The 21,044-nt window shown below is 38.7% G+C and overlaps 1 pseudogene; it reads right to left on the bottom strand.

The window, feature by feature from the left end:
* Nucleotides 1-17,845, bottom strand: part of LOC122910084 — a 43,721-nt pseudogene extending 25,876 nt beyond the window's left edge.
* Between the last annotated feature and the right edge of the window lie 3,199 nt (nt 17,846-21,044).

Raw genomic sequence — 21,044 nt, 5'->3', positions numbered from 1 at the left:
CTTTCCTCGGCCCCTCTTCATTGTGTGTATGTGTTTTCCCACCACCACTCCTTTCCCTCTTTTTCTTCTCTTTCTTATTTTCTCTCCACCAGCACTGCTAAGTATTTAGGTCTTGAGACTCACTGATGGAGGGTGGTAGGAAACTCTACCGCACCCACAGGTCTAGCTGCATTCTCCAACAAAGTGGCACTCATTTCATAGGTGCTTGTCTAGAAAAATGAAAAGATTTAAAAGATCTTTTTTTTGCATTTTGCCAGTGATTCTTATATTTTCATCAGTACTATGAATTCTCGAGCCTCACATGCATCTCTGCTATGCCGGACCCCCAGTCTCCCTGACTCTACAATGAGGAACATATGCTACATTCTCCCCTAACCCATTCCTTGTTATTAATATGTCACCATCAATAGGGTTAAGCCTCTGACTCTTGATTTCCGCTCAGGTCATGATCTCAGGGTCCTGAGACTGAGCCCCTTGCAGGGCTCAGAGCTCAGCAGAGAGTCTGCTTGAGATTCTTCCCCTCCAACCCCAACCCCTCCTCCCTGCCCCATCTCACCTGTGCTCTCTCCTTTAAATAAATAAATTTTATTTTTTAAAGAAGAGGCTGAAATCACCTTCAGGTAGGCATCAGGTTACACTTGCTAAGCCCAGACTGAACAGAGAAATTAGGGGCAGCGGCTTCACCATGGTCCCTGCTGGTCTCGGCATCTCATCTCAGCCTCACCTGAGTACCTGACTATCTACCACAATTAAGCCAAACATAGCTTGTGTTTCTTCACAAGCTAGCACCCAGCACAGTATTCTGACATACCTGAGTATTACCTATGGTAAATAATATAATGCAAGAATTCTTGATAAGGCAACTGATGAGAATGATCCAATCTGTTCCAACAATGTCTGCCAGAAATGCTCCGGTACTCTTCCTAAAATTGAGCTTGTTTTCTTCCTTGCCTGTAAGGAATACCAAAGCTGCTTCCACAGATTTGCAGGTGATGGAACAGGTATCAAAAAACCGATAGCTTGCAGTGATATTGGGCAAAATGTCCTTCTTCTTCTTCATCTCGTTGATTGTGTGTATTATGGTTTTCATCCAGCAGAAACCCCAAAAGTTAAACCTGGAAAAGAAACAGATTTGTAGGCATTTGACAGTGAGTGGATCTTTGGGGGTGGGGGAGACCAGCCTTTAGCTGGGAGTGATGCTGAGAGCATTTTGTGAGAATCTGAGCAGGCACCTCCCTGGCGTGACCATGTTAATATTTCATAACGATATTGCAAACTTCAAGGGTTCATGGATGCGTCATATTCACTGTTGACTGGTTTGGGCGAGGAAGCACCCTTTTGCATATTTTCTTTCTCTAAATATCTTCTATATGATCTAATCTCCCCAAACTGCTGATTATGTCTTTTCATAAAAATATCTTTATATTCCCTGCTCTCTCTACTACATGCAGTACTAAAGAACCCCTCAATATATTTTTTCCATTGATTGGAAGTCCTTGATGCTATATGACTCCTTTCCCATCTTACTCTCCTATAGGTTTCTCTTGTTTTCTTCTGGACATTAATTATAAGGACATTAGTTATAATTAAATTATTTAAAAATATGAAAATACTATAAAAGTATATCAAAACAAAACACAAAATTTCTACACACTGTGTAAACCATGACTCCAGTTTAATCATTTTTCCTGCCATTATTTGATTGTTAATGTTGAGAGATTTTTTTAATCTTTAATTTAAATTCAATTTACTTAACATATAGTATATTATTAGTTTCCAGGGTAGAATTTAGCAATTCATCAGTTGCATATAACACCCAATGCTAATTCCATTAAGTGCCCTCCTTAATTCCCATCACCCAGTTACCCCATCCCACTACTAACCTCCCCTCCAGCAACCCATGTTGACAAATTTTTTAATTGAAAAAAGTGTCTCCTTTCTACCATTTTCATATATAACCATGATTAAAAGGCCTCCCTCAGCCAATAAAGGGAAAAATATTTCTCATGTAATTCAGCAACACAGTTTTTTTTCAATTCCTTCTCCATTGAAAAATAACTATTCTATTCCCAATTTTTGTTCTTCCCAGTTTTTTTTAATAAACATATAATGTATTATTTGTTCCAGGGGTACAGGTCTGTGAATCACCCAGCCACCCTATCCCTCCCTTGCTCCAGCAGCCCTCACTTTGTTTCCTGAGATTAAGAGTCTCTTATGGTTTGTCTCTCTCCCCAGTCCCATCTTGTTTCATTTTTCTCTCCCTTCACCCCAAGAGTCCACATCCTGCCTCTCAAGTTCCTCATAAAGAGGGATCATATGATATTTGTTTTTGTCTTATTGACTTATTTCACTTAGCATAATACTCTCTAGTTCCATCCACAGCAATGCAAATGGCAAGATTTGGGGGTTTTGATGGCTGCATAGTATTCCATTGTATGTATATATACATCTGCTTTACCTATTCATCTGTTGATGGATATCTAGCCTCTTTCCATAGTTTGGCTATTGTGGACATTGCTGCTATAAACATTCGGGTGCACATGCCCCTTCAGATCACTACTTTTGTATCTTTAGGGAAATACCCAGTAGTGCAATTGCTGAGTAATAGGGTAGCTCTATTTTCAACTTTTTGAGGAATCTCCATGCTGTTTTTCAGAGTGGCTGCACCAGCTTGCATTCCCGCCAACAGTGTAGGAGGGTTCTCCTTTCTCCACATCCTCGTCAACACCTCTCACTTCCTGACTGGTTAATTTTAGCCATTCTGACTGCTGTGAAGTGGTATCTCACTGTGGTTTCTATTTGTATTTCCCAGATGCCCAGTGATGTTGAACACTTTTTCATGTGTCTGCTGGCCATTTGGATGTCTTCTTTGCAGAAATGTCTGTTCATGTCTTCTGCCCATTTCTTGATTGGAAGAACAACAAATTGTTGTTTGGGTGTTGAGTTTGCTAAGTTCTTTATAGATTTTGGATACTAGCCCTTTATCTGATATGTTGTTTGCAAATATCTTCTCCCATTCTGTCGGTTGTCTTTTGTTGACTATTTCCTTTGCTGTGCAAAAACTTTTTATCTTGATGCAGTCATAATAGTTCATTTTTCCCTATTTCTTTTGCTCTGCAAAAACTTTTTATCTTGGTGCAGTCATAATAGTTCATTTTTCCTTTCTTCCTTTGCCTTTGGTGATGTTCCTAGGAAGAAGTTGCTGCAGCTGAGGTCGGAGAGGTTGCTGCCTGTGTTCTTCTCAAGGATTTTGATGGATTCCTGTCTCACATTGAGGTCTTTCATTCATTTTGGGTCTATTTTTGTGTGTGGTGTAAAGAAATGGTCCAGCTTCATTCTTCTGCATGTGGCTATCCAATATTACCAACACCATTTGTTGAAGAGACTGTCTTTATTCCATTGGACATTCTTTCCTGCTTTGTTGAACATTAGTTGACCATAGAGTTGAGGGTCCATTTCTGGGTTTTCTATTCTGTTCCATTGAACTATGTGTCTGTTTTTGTGCCAGTACCATACTGTCTTGATGATGACAGCTTTGTAATAGAGCTTGAAGTCTGAAATTGTTATGCCGCCAACTTTGGTTTTCTTTTTCAACATTCCTCTGGCTATTCAGGGTCTTTTCTGGTTCCATATAAATTTTAGGACTATTTGTTCCATTCTTTGAAAAAAATTGATGGTATTTTGATAGGTATTGCATTAAACGTGTAGATTTCTCTAACATAGACATTTTCACAATATTCGTTCTTTCCAACCCGTGAGGATGGAACATTTTTCCTTTTTTTTCTGTTTTTTTCAATTTCTTTCATGACTGCTTTACAGTTTTCTGAGTACAAATTCTTTGTCTCTTTGGTCAGAGACAGGTACCTTATGGTTTTGGGTACAATTGTAAATGGGATTGATTCCTTAATTTCTCTTTATTCTGTCTTGTTTGTGTATAGAAATACAACTGATTTCTGTGCGTTGACTGTATGTCCTGACACTTTACTGTATTCCTAAATGACTTCTAGCAGTTTTGGACTGGAGTCTTTGGGTTTTCCACATAAAGTGTCATATCATCTGAAAAGAGTAAGAGTTTGACTTCTTCTTTGCCAATTTGGATGCCTTTTATTTCTTTTTGTTGTCTGATTGCAGAGGCTAGGACTTCTAGTACTAGAATAGTAGTGATGATAGTGGACATCCCTGCTGTGTTTCTGGCCTTAGCGGAAAAGTTCTGTCTTTCCCCCTTGAGAATGATATTCACTGTGGGGTTTTCATAGATGACTTTGATGATATTGACATATGTACCTTCTATCCCTACACCGTGAAGAGTTTTGACGAAGAAAGGATGCTGTACTTTGTCAAATGCTTTTTCAGCATCTATTGAGGGTATCATATGGTTCTTGTTATTTTATTAGTGTATGGTATCACATTGACTGATTTGTGGATGTTGAACCAAACTTGCAGCCCTGGAATAAATCTGACTTTGTCATGGTGAATAATCCTTTTAATGTACTGTTGAATCTTATTGCTAGTATTTTGGTGAGAATCTTTGAATCCATGTATATCAGGGTTATTGGTCTATAATTCTCCTTTTTAATAGGATCTTTGTCTGGTTTGGGGATCAAGATAATGCTGGCCTCATAAAATGAGTTTGGAAGTTTTCATTCTATTTCTATTTTTTGGAACAGTTTCAGGAGGATAGGTATTAATTCTTTAAATGTTTAGTAGACATGCCCTGGGAAACCATCTGGCCCTGGGCTCTTATTTGTTGGAAGATTTTTGATGACTGCTTCAATCTCTGTTCAGGTCTGTTCAGGTTTTCTATTTCTTCCTGGTTCAGTTTTGGTAGTTTTTACATCTCAAGGAATGCATCCATTTCTTCCAGATTGTCAAATTTGCTGGTGTATAGTTGCTTATAACATGTTCTTATAATTGTTTGTATTTCTTTGGTTTTGGTTATGATCACTCCTCTTTCATTCATGATTTTATTTATTTGGGTCCTCTTTTCTTTTTGATAAGTCTGGCTAGGGGTTTATGAATCTTACTAATTCCTTCAAAGAACCAGCTCCTAGTTTCATTGATTTGTTCTACTGTTCTTTTGGTTTCTATTTCATTTATTTCTGCTCTGATTTTTCTTCTCCTGCTGGGTTTAGGCTTTCTTTGCTGCTCCTTCTCCAACTCCTTTAGATGTAGGGTTAGGTTGTGTACTTGAGACCCTTCTTGTTTCTTGAGAAAGGCTTATACCACTATTTATTTTCCTCTCAGGACTGCCTTTGCTGTATCCCATAGATTTTGAATCGTTGTGTTTTCATTATCATTTGTTTCCATGATTTTTTTCAATTCTTCTTTAATTTCCTGGTTGACCCATTTATTCTTTAGAAGGATGCTGTTTAGTCTCCATGTATTTGGGTTCTTTCCAACTTTCCTCTTGTGATTGAGTTCTAGCTTCAGAGCATTGTGGTCTGAAAATATGCAGGGAGGGGAGGAGTCAAGATGGTGGAGAAGTAGCAGGCTGAGACTACTTCAGGTAGCAGGAGATCAGCTAGGTAGCTTATCTAAAGATTGCAAACACCTACAAATCCAACAGGAGATCAAAGAGAAGAAGAACAGAAATTCTAGAAACAGAAAATCAACCATTTTCTGAAAGGTAGGACTGGCGGAAAAGTGAATCCAGAGCGACGGGAAGATGGACCCCAGGGGGAGGGACTGGCTCCTGGCAAGCAGCTGAGCAATGAAGCACAAAATCGGGACTTTTAAAAGTCTGTTCCACTGAGGGACATCAGAGGCTAAACCGGGGTGAAGCCCACACGGGGTCAGCGTGGCCTCAGGTCTCGCAGGGTCACAGAAGGATCGGGGGTGTCTGAGTGTCACAGAGCTTGCAGGTATTAGAATAGGAAAGCTGGTTACAGAGCCAGAGCTGAGGAGTGAGCTCACAGCTCAGGGTTACCTTGAACCGGTTGCAGGCTTGGTGAGCTCAGAGTGTGTCCTGAGGCCAGGGAGATGGGAGTAAATGGGCACTGTTCTCTGAGGGTGAACTGAGGAGTGGGGCCCCGAGCTCTTGGCTCCTCCGGGCCTGAGACCTGGAGGCCACCATTTTCATTCCCAGCCTCCAGAACTCTACAGAAAGTGCTCAGGGAACAAAAGCTCCTGAAAGCAAACCCGAGCAGATTACTCAGCACGGCCCCTGGTAAAGGCAGTGCAATTCCACCTGGGGCAAAGACACTTGAGAATCACTACAACAGGTCCCTCCCCCAGAAGATCAACAAGAAATCCAGCCAGGACCAGGTTCACCTACCAAGGAGTGCAGTTTCAATACCAAGGAGAGCAGCGGAATTCCAGAGGAGGAGAAAGCAAAGCACGGATCTCATGGCTTTCTCCCCATGATTCTTTAGTCTTGCAGTTAATTTAATTTTTTTTTCAATTTTTTTTCTCTCTTCTTCCACTAAATTTTTTTAAACTTTTACCTTTTTCTTTATTTTAACGTTTTAAACTAGTTTATCTAATATATATAGATTTTTTCTTTTTTATATTTTTTCTTTATTCGTTCTCTTTTTTTTAATTGTTTCTTTCTTTTTTTTTTTTCTTTCTGAGCCTCTTTTTATCCCCTTTCTTCCCCCTCATGATTTGGGATCTCTTCTGATTTGGTTAAAGCATATTTTCCTGGGGTCTTTGCCACCCTTTTAGTACTTTACTTGCTCCTTCATATACTCTTATCTGGACAAAATGACAAGGCGGAAAATTTTACCACAAAAAAACGAACAAGAGGCAGTACCGAAGGCTAGGGACCTAATCAATACAGACATTGGTAATATGTCAGATCTAGAGTTCAGAATGACGATTCTCAAAGTTCTAGCCGGGCTCGAGAAAGGCATGGAAGATATTAGAGAAACCCTCTTGGGAGATATAAAAGCCCTTTCTGCAGAACTAAAAGAACTAAAATCTAACCAAGTTGAAATCAAAAAAGCTATTAATGAGGTGCAATAAAAAATGGAAGCTCTGACTGCTAGGATAAATGAGGCAGATGAAAATATGCAGGGAATGCTCCCAATCTTTGATAACAGTTGAGACCTGATTTGTGACCCGGGATGTGATCTATTCTGGAGAATGTTCCATATGCACTAGAGAAGAATGTGTATTCTGTTGCTTTGGGATGAAATGTTCTGAATATATCTGTAATGTCCATCTCGTCCAGTGTGTCATTTAAGGCCTTTATTTCCTTGTTGATCTTTTGCTTGGATGATCTGTCCATTTCAGTGAGGGGAGTGTTAAAGTCCCCTACTATTATTGTATTATTGTTGATGTGTTTCTTTGATTTTGTTATTAATTGGTTTATAGAGTTGGCTGCTCCCACGTTGGGGGCATAGATATTTAAAATTGTTAGATCTTCTTGTTGGATATAGCCTTTAAGTATGATATAGTGTCTTTCCTCATCTCTTATTATAGTCTTTGGCTTAAAATCTATTTGATATGATATAAGGATTGCCACCCCATGTCCATTAGCATGGTAAATCGCCCCCCCCCTTACTTTAAATCTGGAGGTGTCTTTGGGTCTAAAATGAGTTTCTTGCAGATGGCACATTGATGAGTCTTGTGTTTTATCCATTCTGACACCCTGTGTCTTTTGATTAAGGCATTTAGCCCATTTACATTCAGAATAACTATTGAGAGATATGAATTTAGTGCCATTGTATTGCCTGTAAGGTAACTGTTACTGTATATTATCTCTGTTCTTTGCTGGTCTACTGCTTTTAGGTTCTCTCTTTGCTTAGAGGACCCCTTTCACAATATTTCTTATAGGGCTGATTTGGTGTTTGCAAATTCTTTTAGTTTTTGTTTGTCCTGGAAGCTTTTTTTTTTTTTTTTAATTTTTTTTCCCAATTTATTTATTTTTAGAAAAACAGTATTCCTGGAAGCTTTTTATCTCTCCTTCTATTTTCAATGACAGCCTAGCTGGATATAGTATTCTTGGCTGCATATTTTTCTCATTTAATGCTCTGAATATATTATGCCAGTCCTTTGTGACCTTCCAGGTCTCTGTGGATAGGTCTGCTGCCAAACTATTTCTACCATTGTATGTTACAGGCCTTTTGTCCTGAACTGCTTTCAAATTTTTTTCTTTGTCACTGAGACTTGTTAAGTTTTACTATTAGATGACAGGGTATGGACCTATTTTTATTGATTTTGAGAGGGGTTCTCTGTGCATCCTGGATTTTGATGCTTGTTCCCTTCCCTAAATTGGTTAAATTCTCTGCTATAATCTGCTCCAATATACCTTCTGTCCCTCTATCTCTTTCTTCTTCTTCTTCTGGGATCCCAATTATTCTAATATTGTTTCATCTTATGGTATCCCTTATCTCTCAAATTCTCCCCTTTTCATCCTTTTAAATTCTCTGCTATAATTTGCTCCAATATACATTCTGCCCCTCTATATCTTTCTTCTTCTTCTGGGATCCCAATTATTCTAATATTGTTTCATCTTATGGTATCCCTTATCTCTCAAATTCTCCCCTTTTCATCCTTTTAAATTCTCTGCTATAATTTGCTCCAATATACATTCTGCCCCTCTATATCTTTCTTCTTCTTCTGGGATCCCAATTATTCTAATATTGTTTCATCTTATGGTATCACTTATCTCTCAAATTCTCCCCTTTTCATCCTTTTAAATTCTCTGCTATAATTTGCTCCAATATACCTTCTTCCCCTTTATGTCTTTCTTCTTCTTCTGGGATCCCAATTATTCTAATATTGTTTCATCTTATGGTATCCCTTATCTCTCAAATTCTCCCCTTTTCATCCTTTTAAATTCTCTGCTATAATTTGCTCCAATATACATTCTGCCCCTCTATATCTTTCTTCTTCTTCTGGGATCCCAATTATTCTAATATTGTTTCATCTTATGGTATCCCTTATCTCTCAAATTCTCCCCTTTTCATCCTTTTAAATTCTCTGCTATAATTTGCTCCAATATACATTCTGCCCCTCTATATCTTTCTTCTTCTTCTGGGATCCCAATTATTCTAATATTGTTTCATCTTATGGTATCACTTATCTCTCAAATTCTCCCCTTTTCATCCTTTTAAATTCTCTGCTATAATTTGCTCCAATATACCTTCTTCCCCTTTATGTCTTTCTTCTTCTTCTGGGATCCCAATTATTCTAATATTGTTTCATCTTATGGTATCCCTTATCTCTCAAATTCTCCCCTTTTCATCCTTTTAAATTCTCTGCTATAATTTGCTCCAATATACCTTCTGCCCCTCTATATCTTTCTTCTTCTTCTGGGATCCCAATTATTCTAATATTGTTTCATCTTATGGTATCCCTTATCTCTCAAATTCTCCCCTTTTCATCCAGTTGTTTATCTCTCTCTCTCTCTTTTTCTTTTCAGCTTCTTTATTCTCCACCATTAGTCTTCTATATCACCAATTCTTTCTTCTGGCTCATTTATCCTATCATAAGAGCCTCCATTTTTATTGCATCTCATTAATAGCTTTTTAAATTTCAACTTTGTTAGATTTTAGATTTTTTTGTTTCTCCAAAAAGGGGTCTTATTTCTCCAGACAGGGATTCTCTACTATCATCTATGCTTTTTTCAAGCCCAGTGAGCATCTTGATAATCTTCATTCTGAACTCTGATTCTGACATCTTACCAACGTCCATATTGATTAGGTCCCTAGCTGTTGGTACTGCCTCTTGTTCTTTTTTTGTTTTCTTTTGAGGTGCGTTTTTCCAACTTGTCATTTTATCAAGATAAGAATAGACGAATGAGAGAACAAAATACTAAAAGGGTAATATTGACCCCAGAAAAATGTACACTAACCAAATCAGAAGAGACCCAACACTGGTAGAAGAAGAAAGGAGAAAGAAAAAAATCCAAAAAAAGTTTTATACATATACATATATATGCACACATATGTGTGCATATATATGTATATATGTGTGTATATATGTGTGTATATATAATGTGTATATGTACATGTGCATATACATATATGTACATGTACATATACATATATACATTATATATACACATATATGTATGTATATATATACACATACACATATATATACATATATATATAACTTATATATATATGTGTGTGTGTATATAAATACATTTAGATATTTAAATACATATATATGTATATATACACACATATATATAGAAGTTTTATACATATATACATATATATGTATTTATATATATATAAAACAGAGCCACATTGATTTTGGGTATATTTTGTAGTCTGTTAGAAGAAACTGCCTCCCCAAATTTTAAAGAAAGAAATATTATACACACACACACACAAAAAAAAAATAAAGGTAAACACAATGAAGGGATGGCATATGTAAAGATGAAAATTTTAAAAGGTTCTAAAATAGAAACTGATGAGATAAGAAGTTGGTTTAAAAAAAAATAGAAGAGAATGTGATCATGCTGGAGACTAGAACAAATACACATGCTAGATTTAGGGTATATTTTGATCTGTTAGAAGAAACTGTATCCCAAAATTTTAAAGAAAGGAAAACTTATATGGATACAAAAAATAAGTTTAAATACAATGAAGGGATACAATATGACTATAACAATGAAAATTTAAGAAGATTTTTTAAAAGGTATTGATGGGATAAAATCGTGAAAAAATGGTTAAAATGGGAAAGAGGAAAAATTTTTAAAAATAGAATAAGAAAAAAATAAAATTAAAAAAATTTAACTTTGAAAGACTAAAGAATCATGGGGGGAAAGTCATGAATTCTATGTGTTGATTTCCCCTAGCTCTGGAGTTCCACTGTTCTCCTTAATCGGTAAGCTCGGTCTTGGCTGGATATTCTTGCTGATCTTCTCGGGGAGTGGCCTGTTGCAGTGAGTCTCAAATGTCTTCGCCCAAGGTGGAATTGCACCGCCCTTGCCAGCCACCAGGCTAAGCAATCTGCTTGGGTTTGCTCTCGGTAGCTTTTGTTCCCTGAATACTTTCTGTACAGCTTTGGAGGATGGGAATGAAAATGGCAGCCTCCCAGTCTCTGACCCAGAGGAGACAATTGCTCAGGTCCCCATTCCTCAGTACGCCCTCAGAGAAAAGCAGTCAATCCCTCCCATCTCCCTCATCTCCAGCTGTGCTCTGTGCTCACCTGGCCCATCACCAAGCATTGCTATCTCTGGTACACAGCCCCATTTGGAGTCTCCAAACCCAGCAGATTCCTGCAGCGTGCTCCTGATCTCCTCCTCCCAGAGGATGAAGGGGGTTCTCCCCAGATCTCCACTTGTGGGGTTGTTCCTCAAATAGCAGTGGCCCCACTGTGCCATGGATCAGTGTTTAAGGTAACCCTGAGCTGAGAGCCCACTCCTCAGCTCCGTCTCTGTAGCTAGCTTTCCTGCTCTTATACCTGGGAGCTCTGTTGCACCCCTGGTCTTTTTGTGATCCCATGGGTCCTGAGACCACACTGTCCCATGAGGGCTCCACCTCCCCCACCCCCCTCACCCTTGCTCAGCCTCAGGAGTGACGCCCCTCAGTGGAGCAGACTTCTAAAATTTCCAAATTTTGTTTCACTGCTCTACTGCTTGCTGGGAGTCGGACCCTACCCCCCATATATTGCCTCAGATTCACTCTCCGCATGTCCTACCTTCCAGAAAGTGGTCGCTTTTCTGTTCCCGGAATTGCTGCTCTTCTTCTCTTTGACCTCCTGCTGATTTTTTAGCTTGTCAGAATCATTTGATAACTATCTAGCTGAATCCCTGGGACCTGAGGAAATTTAGGTGTCCTACTCCTCTGACATCTTGCTCTGTATCTGTTCTTCCCAGTTTTAACTAAACTTTAATCTATGTAAAAGCAAAGAGGTACCTCGGGGCTCAGTCAATTAAGCATCTTATTCTTGAGCTCATCTCTGATCTTGATCTCAGGGTCATGAGTTCAAGCCCCACATTGGGCTCCACATTGAGTATAAAGCCTACTTTAAGAAAAAAAATTTTTAATTAAAAATTTTAAAATAAAACCAAAGAACTCAAGAATTTTTGACTTACTATTATCTGTAGTTATAGTATCTAATTCCATATCTTCTATCAATAAATGTTTTTCATTAAATGTCTAACTGCAAATTGCCCTGCTAGCACATTAGATTTCTCCTCCGTGTTTCTCTAATTTTTTGAGCTTCATTTTTTATTTAATAAACAGTTACTGAGTTCTACTAGTGCTAGATATTATAAGTACAACACAGAACAAGATAGGCACTGCAGTGTAGAGGTAAAAAAACAGAAAAATAGCCAAGCAGTGCACCAAATCATAAAAACAGTGAGAGGGATGAATGTAGGGGCCATGAAATAGAAAGGATGGACCACACCTTGGAGAACAGCCTAGCTGAGGCTTAAAGGATGACATAAAAACAGGGATGAAAGTGGCAGACAAAGAAGACAGTATGTGTGAAGGCACGTCCTCAAAAAGGGAACATGAAACATTCTAGGAATGCACACATCAGTCCTTTGGGAGTCTAAAGTGGGAGTGAGTGTGGCACAGGGAAATGGAGACTGGAGAACCAGAAGGTTCCAGAACAGGAAGGGCTTCATCATCCAATGATAGCTGGTTTCCAGGTTTACTCCAGCAGCAGTATAAATCGGCATACATGGTTTTGAAATAAATACAGCAACATCGTTTTAAAGGTAATATAGCAATACATTTCAAGAGCAAGAAAAACATCCACCTTCTTTGAATCAGTAATCCTACCCCCAAGAATTTAAATGAATAAACCATTTTTCCCAAAGGAAAAAGCTCTGTATAATCCCAAACTGTTGGTTACAGAATTATCTATAACATCAAAAAACTGGCAAGAACTTACATGCTCAGTGATAATAAATTATGGTATATTGATTTGATGGGAACATTTTCCATCATTAAAAAACTATAATTAGCAAGATTATACAGCATAAACTTAATACACATAATATGAAGTGAAATAAGCCATGTGCAATGTTATTTCTATACTAGTATTAAAACTACATATAAATTGTATGAACATTTGGATAAGTATCAACAGAAAAATTTCTATTTTTCTATTTTTATTTTTATTTTTATTTATTTTTATTTTTTTAATGATTTATTTATTTATTTTAGCGGGGTGGGGTGGCGAGGAGGAACAGACAGAGGGAAAGCAGTGAAGATCTTAAGTCGACTCCATGCAGAGCAAAGAGCCCTCAGGCAGGACTCAGTCTCATGACTCAGATCACAACCTGAGCAGAAACTAAGAGTCCAACGCTCGATGTACTGCACCACACAGTTGCCTCCCATGGGGAAATTTTTTTTAATGAACAGAGGATAATTACTGGAAGGGTGGGATTTGGGACAATTTTTCTTTCATTCTCTGATCTCTACTATGATATTAACTGTACTGTGATAGAACATACACATTTTTCCCCCAGAAAATTTCTCTAAATCCTAACTTCATATAGATCAACCAAAACAAGAATTAAAATACTCTTTCCCCTTCCATTTCACTGCCTTTCTCTTCTCTGAACATTTTCAGAATAATAGAAAAGTCTTCCTCTTCTGTATACTTTAGCTGATGGTCAAGCAAAAGTAATATCTTGTCAACGTTGGAGAACAAGATTCCAACCATAGTGGACATGCCAAATCATTTCTTTTAATGAAAGGGGTGGATTTTTATTAAAAACTTATCTATTGGCTTTTTTCCAGTTAGCCTTGCTAGGAAGATAGCCTTCAAAAATTCTGATGAAAAGTGAAGAACAAATTAAGTGTACAAAATATAAGTGTACTATCATAAGCTCTAGTTTTCATTCTATATTTTAGAGATTGAATGTGTAAACTTCTATGATAAATAATTAACTGACTCTAGAACAATGTAGCTGTGAGCAAAAGCCCTTCTCATCCCTCTTCCCTTTGCTTCCCTGTAAGGAAGGGAAAGAATTAGAAGGTCCAGGAAAGAGGTAAATGAGATTGATTGCAATCCTTTCATTTTGCCAACAACATTACTGTTTATCCATCCCACTAATGATATTTCAAATACATAGCCTGAAACAAGATAACAGAAAAGAGTAAAGATTTAATTCTATAAGAAGTTGCTAAGGATCACCTGGTAGTTCAGTAAGCTAAGCATCTGCCTTTGGCTCAGGTCACCATCTTCGGGGCCTGGGATTGAGCCCCATGTAAGGCTCTCTGCTCAGTGGGGAGTCAGCTTCTCCCTCTCCCTCTATGTGCTCTCTCTCTCACTCTCTCAAATAAATAAATAAATCCTTTTTTTTAATTTGCTATAGTTTACAGCATGCATTTATTTTTTTTCAATTTATTTATTTTCAGAAAAACAGTATTCATTATTTTTTCACCACACCCAGTGCTCCATGCAAGCCGTGCCCTCTATAATACCCACCACCTGGTACCCCAACCTCCCATCCCCCCCTCCGCCACTTCAAACCCCTCAGATTGTTTTTCAGAGTCCATAGTCTCTCATGGTTCACCTCCCCTTCCAATTTACCCAAATTCCCTACTCCTCTCTAACGCCCCTTGTCCTCCATGCTATTTGTTATGCTCCACAAATAAGTGAAACCATATGATAATTGACTCTCTCTGCTTGACTTATTTCACTCAGCATAATCTCTTCCAGTCCCGTCCATGTTGCTACAAAAGTTGGGTATTCATCCTTTCTGATGGAGGCATAATACTCCATAGTGTATATGGACCACATCTTCCTTATCCATTCATCTGTTGAAGGGCATCTTGGTTCTTTCCACAGTTTGGCGACCGTGGCCATTGCTGCTATAAACATTGGGATACAGATGGACCTTCTTTTCATGACATCTGTGTCTTTGGGGTAAATACCCAGGAGTGCAATTGCAGGGTCATAGGGAATCTCTATTTTTAATTTATTGAGGAATCTCCACACTGTTCTCCAAAGAGGCTGCACCAACTTGCATTCCCACCAACAGTGTAAGAGGGTTCCCCTTTCTCCACATCCTCTCCAGCACATGTTGTTTCCTGTTTTGTTAATTTTGCCCATTCTAACTGGCGTAAGGTGATATCTCAATGTGGTTTTAATTTGAATCTCTCTGAGGACTAATGATGATGAACATTTTTTCATGTGTCTGATAGCCATTTGTATGTCTTGATTGGAGAAGTGTCTGTTCATATCTTCTGCCCATTTTCTTATGTGTCATCCCTGGGCTACAAGGATGGTTCGCAAATCTATCAATTTGATACAACAAATTAGTATGAGAAGAGAGAAGAACCACATGGTCCTCTCAATTGATGCAGAAAAAGCATTTGACAAAATCCAGTATCCGTTCCTGATTAAAATGCTTCAAAGTATAGGGATAGAGGGAACATTCCTGAACCTCATCAAATCTATCTATGAAAGACCCACAGCAAATATCATCCTCAATGAGAAAAAGCTTGCAGCCTTCCCATTGAGATCAGGAACAAGACAAGGATGCCCACTTTCACCACTCTTGTTCAACATAGTATTAGAAGTCCTAGCAACAGCAATCAGACAACAGAGAGAAATAAAAGGTATCCAAATTGGTAATGAAGAAGTCAAACTCTCTCTCTTTGCAGATGACATGATTCTTTATATGGAAAACCCAAAAGACTCCACCCCCAAACTACTAGAACTCATACAGCAATTCAGCAACGTGGCAGGATACAAAGTCAATGTGCAGAAATCAGTGGCTTTCTTATACACTAACAATGAAAATACAGAAAGGGAAATTAGAGAATCGATTCCATTTACTGTAGCACTAAGAACCATAAGATACCTGGGAATAAACCTAACCAAAGAGGTAAAGGATCTGTACTTGAGGAACTACAGAACACTCATGAAAGAAATTGAAGAAGACACAAATAGATGGAAGACCATTCCATGCTCTTGGATCGATAGAATAAACGTTGTTAAAATGTCCATACTGCCTAGAGCAATCTATACTTTTAATGCCATTCCGATCAAAATTCCACCAGCATTCTTCAAAGAGCTGGAGCAAATAATCCTAAAATTTGTATGGAATCAGAAGAGACCCCTAATCGCTAAGGAAATGTTGAAAAACAAAAATAAAGCTGGGGCATCATGTTACCTGATTTCAAGCTTTATTACAAAGCTGTGATCACCAAGACAGCATGGTACTGGCATAAAAACAGACACATAGACCAGTGGAACAGAGTAGACAGTCCAGATATGGACCCTCAACTCTATGGTCAATTAATCTTCGACAAAACAGGAAAAAATATACAGTGGAAAAAAGACAGTCTCTTCAATAAATGGTGCTGGGAAAACTGGACAGCTATATGTAGAAGAATGAAACTCGACCATTCTCCTACACCGTACACAAAGATAAACTCAAAATGGATAAAAGACCTCCATTTTTTGTCTTGTGAGATAGGAATCCATCAGAATCCTAGAGGAGAACATAGGCAGTAATCTCTTCGATATCAGCCACAGCAACTTCTTTCAAGATATGTCTCCAAAGGCAAAGGAAACAAAAGCAAAAATAAACTTTTGGGACTTCATCAAAATCAAAAGCTTCTGCACAGCAAAGGAAACAGTCAAAAAAGCAAAGAGGCAACCCACGGAATGGGAGAAGATATTTGCAAATGACAGTACAGACAAAAGGTTGATATCCAGGATCTATAATGAACTCCTCAAACTCAACACACACGATACAGCATGCATTTATAATCATAATTACCATGCAGCATCATAGAAATACTCACTATATAATGTAAAATGCCCAATATAAAATTGTGTCCTTACTGTGTTCTCAACTGTGCAAAAATTATGGTTGCATTTATATACACAGGACTGAGAAAATAAATGGAAAAGAGCTGCTTTGTTATGGTAGTAAAGTAGTGAAGAGTTGTTTTCCTTTGTTTTAATTTCTGGCATTCTTTTCATAGCTAAAGTGTGTGTTTTGATGTGTGTGTGTGTGTGCGCACGCACGAGTGCCATGCACACACATGCAAATCTAAGCCTTGTTTACCTTTCTTAAAATGCATTGTTAGTAAATTCAGATTATCAGTTATGGATTCCGTGTCCTTACGTGACAATTTTAGTGTGAGGAGAGGAGGGCAGAAATCTTCAGGGGAAGAAATCTTACTATGAATATTAGCTCAGAAATAAATGGGCATCCCCACATTGTGTATTTTCACTTGAGAGCTTAGTGTAATAGCAATTCACAAGAAAGCTGCAACACTGCATTGCGTTGGTGCTCCTCAAACCTTAATGTGCACGTAAATCACTGGGAGGTCTTGTCAAAATGCTGATTCTGACTGGGCAGATGTGGAAGGCAGCCTGAGATTCCACATTTTTAACAAGTTTTTAGGTGTTACTGATGTTGCTGGTCCACAAACCAGCCTTTGAAGAGCCCTGCGCTCTCTTATACAAAACCTGTCTTTTTTCTTTCTTAAGTACAGAAATGGGAAAGGACCCACTTAAGGCCAACTTTTCTCGCTTCTTTTCTAGCACTCCTAGGGTGTCCACCTAGGAGAAACTGAGGCCCAGAAACAGGCAGTGTATTTCCTACATCAAATAAATAGCGTCAGAGTCATGGCCCCAGTTCCAGACTCTGACTCCCACACCCCGTACTCCGTCATCACTTGTGCCTGATGAAAAAGAAGACAAGAAAAGCAGCTTACCCTTCATGTTTTGTGGATACTGCCTCCAAAATAGACTCATTTGCCAGGATGATCCTGTATTGAATAGGAAACAATCCTCCAATAACAAGTGAAGGATTTGGGGCATCTACATACGCAATCAGATCAAACTTGCCCAGCAAGCGACACTTGTGTTCTTCTTTCTCTTCTTTGCCTTCAAGGCCAAATCCAGCCCATAGGAAAGCAAGAAATCCTAGAACCAAGCATTTCTTTCTGCAGGCCATTTGACTAAGGCTGATTCAGGAGAAACAACTGATGTTAAAAGCATTATCAAACCACCTCAATAGAGTGTTACAGTGAATGTGTGCAAGCTACCTCCCAGTGGAGTCGGCTTACAATAACATGAATGACAAAATTGTGGGTGCTGAGTGTAAAAGAGTCATTTCATTTTGTAGAAATTGTCCCTTTCTTTTTTATTATAGTCAGCCTCATTCATTCTCATGTCATCTGCCCTTGTGGGAACTGCTCTTGTCCCAAAGGTGAGGGGGGATGCATTCTGTTTCATCACAAAGTACGAAAAGAAGTTAGCATCAGGCCAACCTCTTTACTTAACAGTATAGAAAACGTCAAATGGAAAACCTTGGGGGATTTGGAAGATATCATTTTGAATTAGCATTCTGCCACTTGCATAAGTGTGATGGTGGCAAAATCACCTAACTTCTGTGCCTCAGTGACTAGGATCATCGTAAGCCATCCTAGAATAACTTTGTAAAGCCCATAAGAGTTCAAGGAACATTTTTCACATACATCATTTTCTTTAACCTCCTCTTCAAGATGAAGTGCTATCCTTGGCTCCTTTTGCTGACTTTGTCACTGGTGAATCGAACAGACTGTTAGAAGTCATCTTCTTCTCTTCCTCCTCCTACCTCTCTGTTCCTTTTTCTTTTGCTTCTTCTTCTTCTGCTTCTCCTTCTCTTTCTCCTTCCTCCGCCCTGTCTTCTACTTCCCCTTTTTCTTCTTCCCTTTCTTCTTCTTCCTCTTCTTCTTCTGACACAAGGGCCCAAGAATTTCCGGGTTCTTTCCTAAGAATCCTTTCTCCTCTGCCTTCTTGCTAGTCTCCTCTCAGAGGTGTCTCCCAGTTTCTTTCTTTAGGTCCCCCTTTGATGCTTCTCAAACATCTCTCCTTGGAGTATAAATTCATAGAGTATTTTCAGAGAACAATCCAATAAGATGTATCAGGAGCATGAAAAATGTGTATACCATTTGATCATGGGATTTTACTTTGACATAGTTATCTCAAGGAAGTCACAGAGATCCATACCCACATTATGTATAAGGATATTAAGTATGGTTTTCTTTTTTTTTAATATTTCATTTGTTTATTTGAGAGAGAGACAGTGAGAGAGAACATGAGCGAGGAGAAGGTCAGAGAGAGAAGCAGACTCCCCATGGAGCTGGGAGTCCGATGCGGGACTCGATCCCGGGACGCCGGGATCATGACCTGAGCCGAAGGCAGTCGTCCAACCAACTGAGCCACCCAGGCGTCCCGAGTATGGTTTTATTTATAATAGTAAATATGGATCTAAATGTACACAATAGAGAATTTCTAAGATCAGTTATAATCTAGCCACATGATGAAATACAAAGGAGCTATTTAAATCATAGTTTAGAAAAATATTTACTCACAAGGGAAAAGCTCACAATATGCTTAAAGTGGAGATAACAGAGCAAAACAGCATATAGAGTTATGTTCTAAATTTATAAAATTTACCAATATGTTATAGTTCTCTTTTGCCCATATATTTCTATTAAAAGCACTAGAAAAAAAAAACACTGCAAATTGAAATCCCAAGAGAAAAAAAGACCAAAAAATCCCTTTCCCCACTATTTTAACAAACCAATAGACACAATTTTGTGTTCATTTCCAGTCCAGGTCAACACCCCATTGGTATTTTTAATTACATTTTCATGGTAGATTGTGGGTGATTTTAATTTTCTTCTTTTACTTTTCTATATTTTCCCATATGTTCAACAATATTCTTGTATTTCTTTTATAAATGGAAAAAAATGAGATGGCAAAAAAGAAAAAAATCCTACTTCTTTTTTACAATGCCTCCATACATGCATATTCAACTCCCCTACCAGCCCCACCACACACACACACACACACACACACACATCACCATCTTATCAGTAGCACTTCAGTCACCTGGGTCCCACCAAACTCCATAGAGAAGTCATTTCCTTCACCTTGACCCACTGAAGGATTTCCAGCACACATTTGTTGGTTAAGTGTCATCTCTGACCCTGGGGAATCCCCAAAGAGAGTCTCTCCCATTACTATTACTTCCCATGGCTTGGTCTCCCCACAGCCAACAAAGCCTTCACAAATGAGCATACCCCTGGCCTTGGGGTGAGTGACACTTCCATCTGTTGAATGTCTGGCCAGTCTTAGTTTTCTAAAATGCGGATGGTCCGCAGGTACTACCCACAGACTTTCGAAATGATATTGCAAAGATTTAAGGAAAAAGAGAGCTTTCCAGAGGACTCTCTTCCCTGGTATGCTTCAGAGTCTGGCTTCATCCAAACCAGTTGGCACTCTGGCTGACAGACCACTCCTCACCAGCAACTTGAAAATACCTCTCTTGAGCTGCAAAGGCTGGTCTTTCTTGGAACTATCTGGAACTATTCTTCCTTCATGTTTGCTCTCTTTCTTACCAGAAGGCAGCTGTTTCTAGGCAATTACCCGTCTTGTTGCCAAGGGCTACCCTTGCACAAAGATACGTTTATCACGAAAGAGGATCTGTCCTAATCCTCTGGGCAAGAGCTGTGCTAGGGACCACTAAAAAAGAAAAAAAAATCACTAAAATAGATTGTTACATGAATAACAAAAACTAGCATTTTTATAGCATTTTACATCTTACAGATTGTTTCCACATGGGTCAGGAACAAGATTCAATGTTGATGAGGCCTCCGATTGGTGCAGCAGCATCTGGTAGCAATGTTTTCATAATTCCCACGATGACAATATATTTTACCAGAGGCCACAGAGACTACATTTTCCAAATGTAATAGAATTCATCAAAAATGAGGCAAATAATAGGAAAACAACATCAGGGCTCTTCCGCAGAGGGTTTTTATTAAAGGCAGTGATGGATGCTCAACACCTCATTTTTCGCTTATAACATCATACGTGCCTGGTTTTCTTTTGTTCATTTTACAACTGAAAAGATGGGAGTTCACAGAGCGAGTACATGCTAACATGCAGACAAAAAAAAAAACCCATGTGGTTGGGAGACAGGACACAGACTGAGTCCCTAAGACTGGGTCCTAGATCTGGCTTCTTTGCTACCCAGCCCTTTCTTCATCTCCTTGGACCACCAGGCCTTCATCCCCAAACAGCAGACTTCAGACAAAACAGCCTTTTTCAGAGTCCACGTGTCCTAAGGAGTCAGTGGGGTTCAAGTTCTCAAGGTTCATATC

Source organism: Neovison vison, chromosome 6 (genome assembly GCF_020171115.1).
Source record: "Neovison vison isolate M4711 chromosome 6, ASM_NN_V1, whole genome shotgun sequence".
Lineage (NCBI taxonomy): Eukaryota > Metazoa > Chordata > Mammalia > Carnivora > Mustelidae > Neogale > Neogale vison.
Note: the sequence above shows the minus strand (reverse complement) of the source record. Positions and strands in the feature narration are given on the sequence as shown.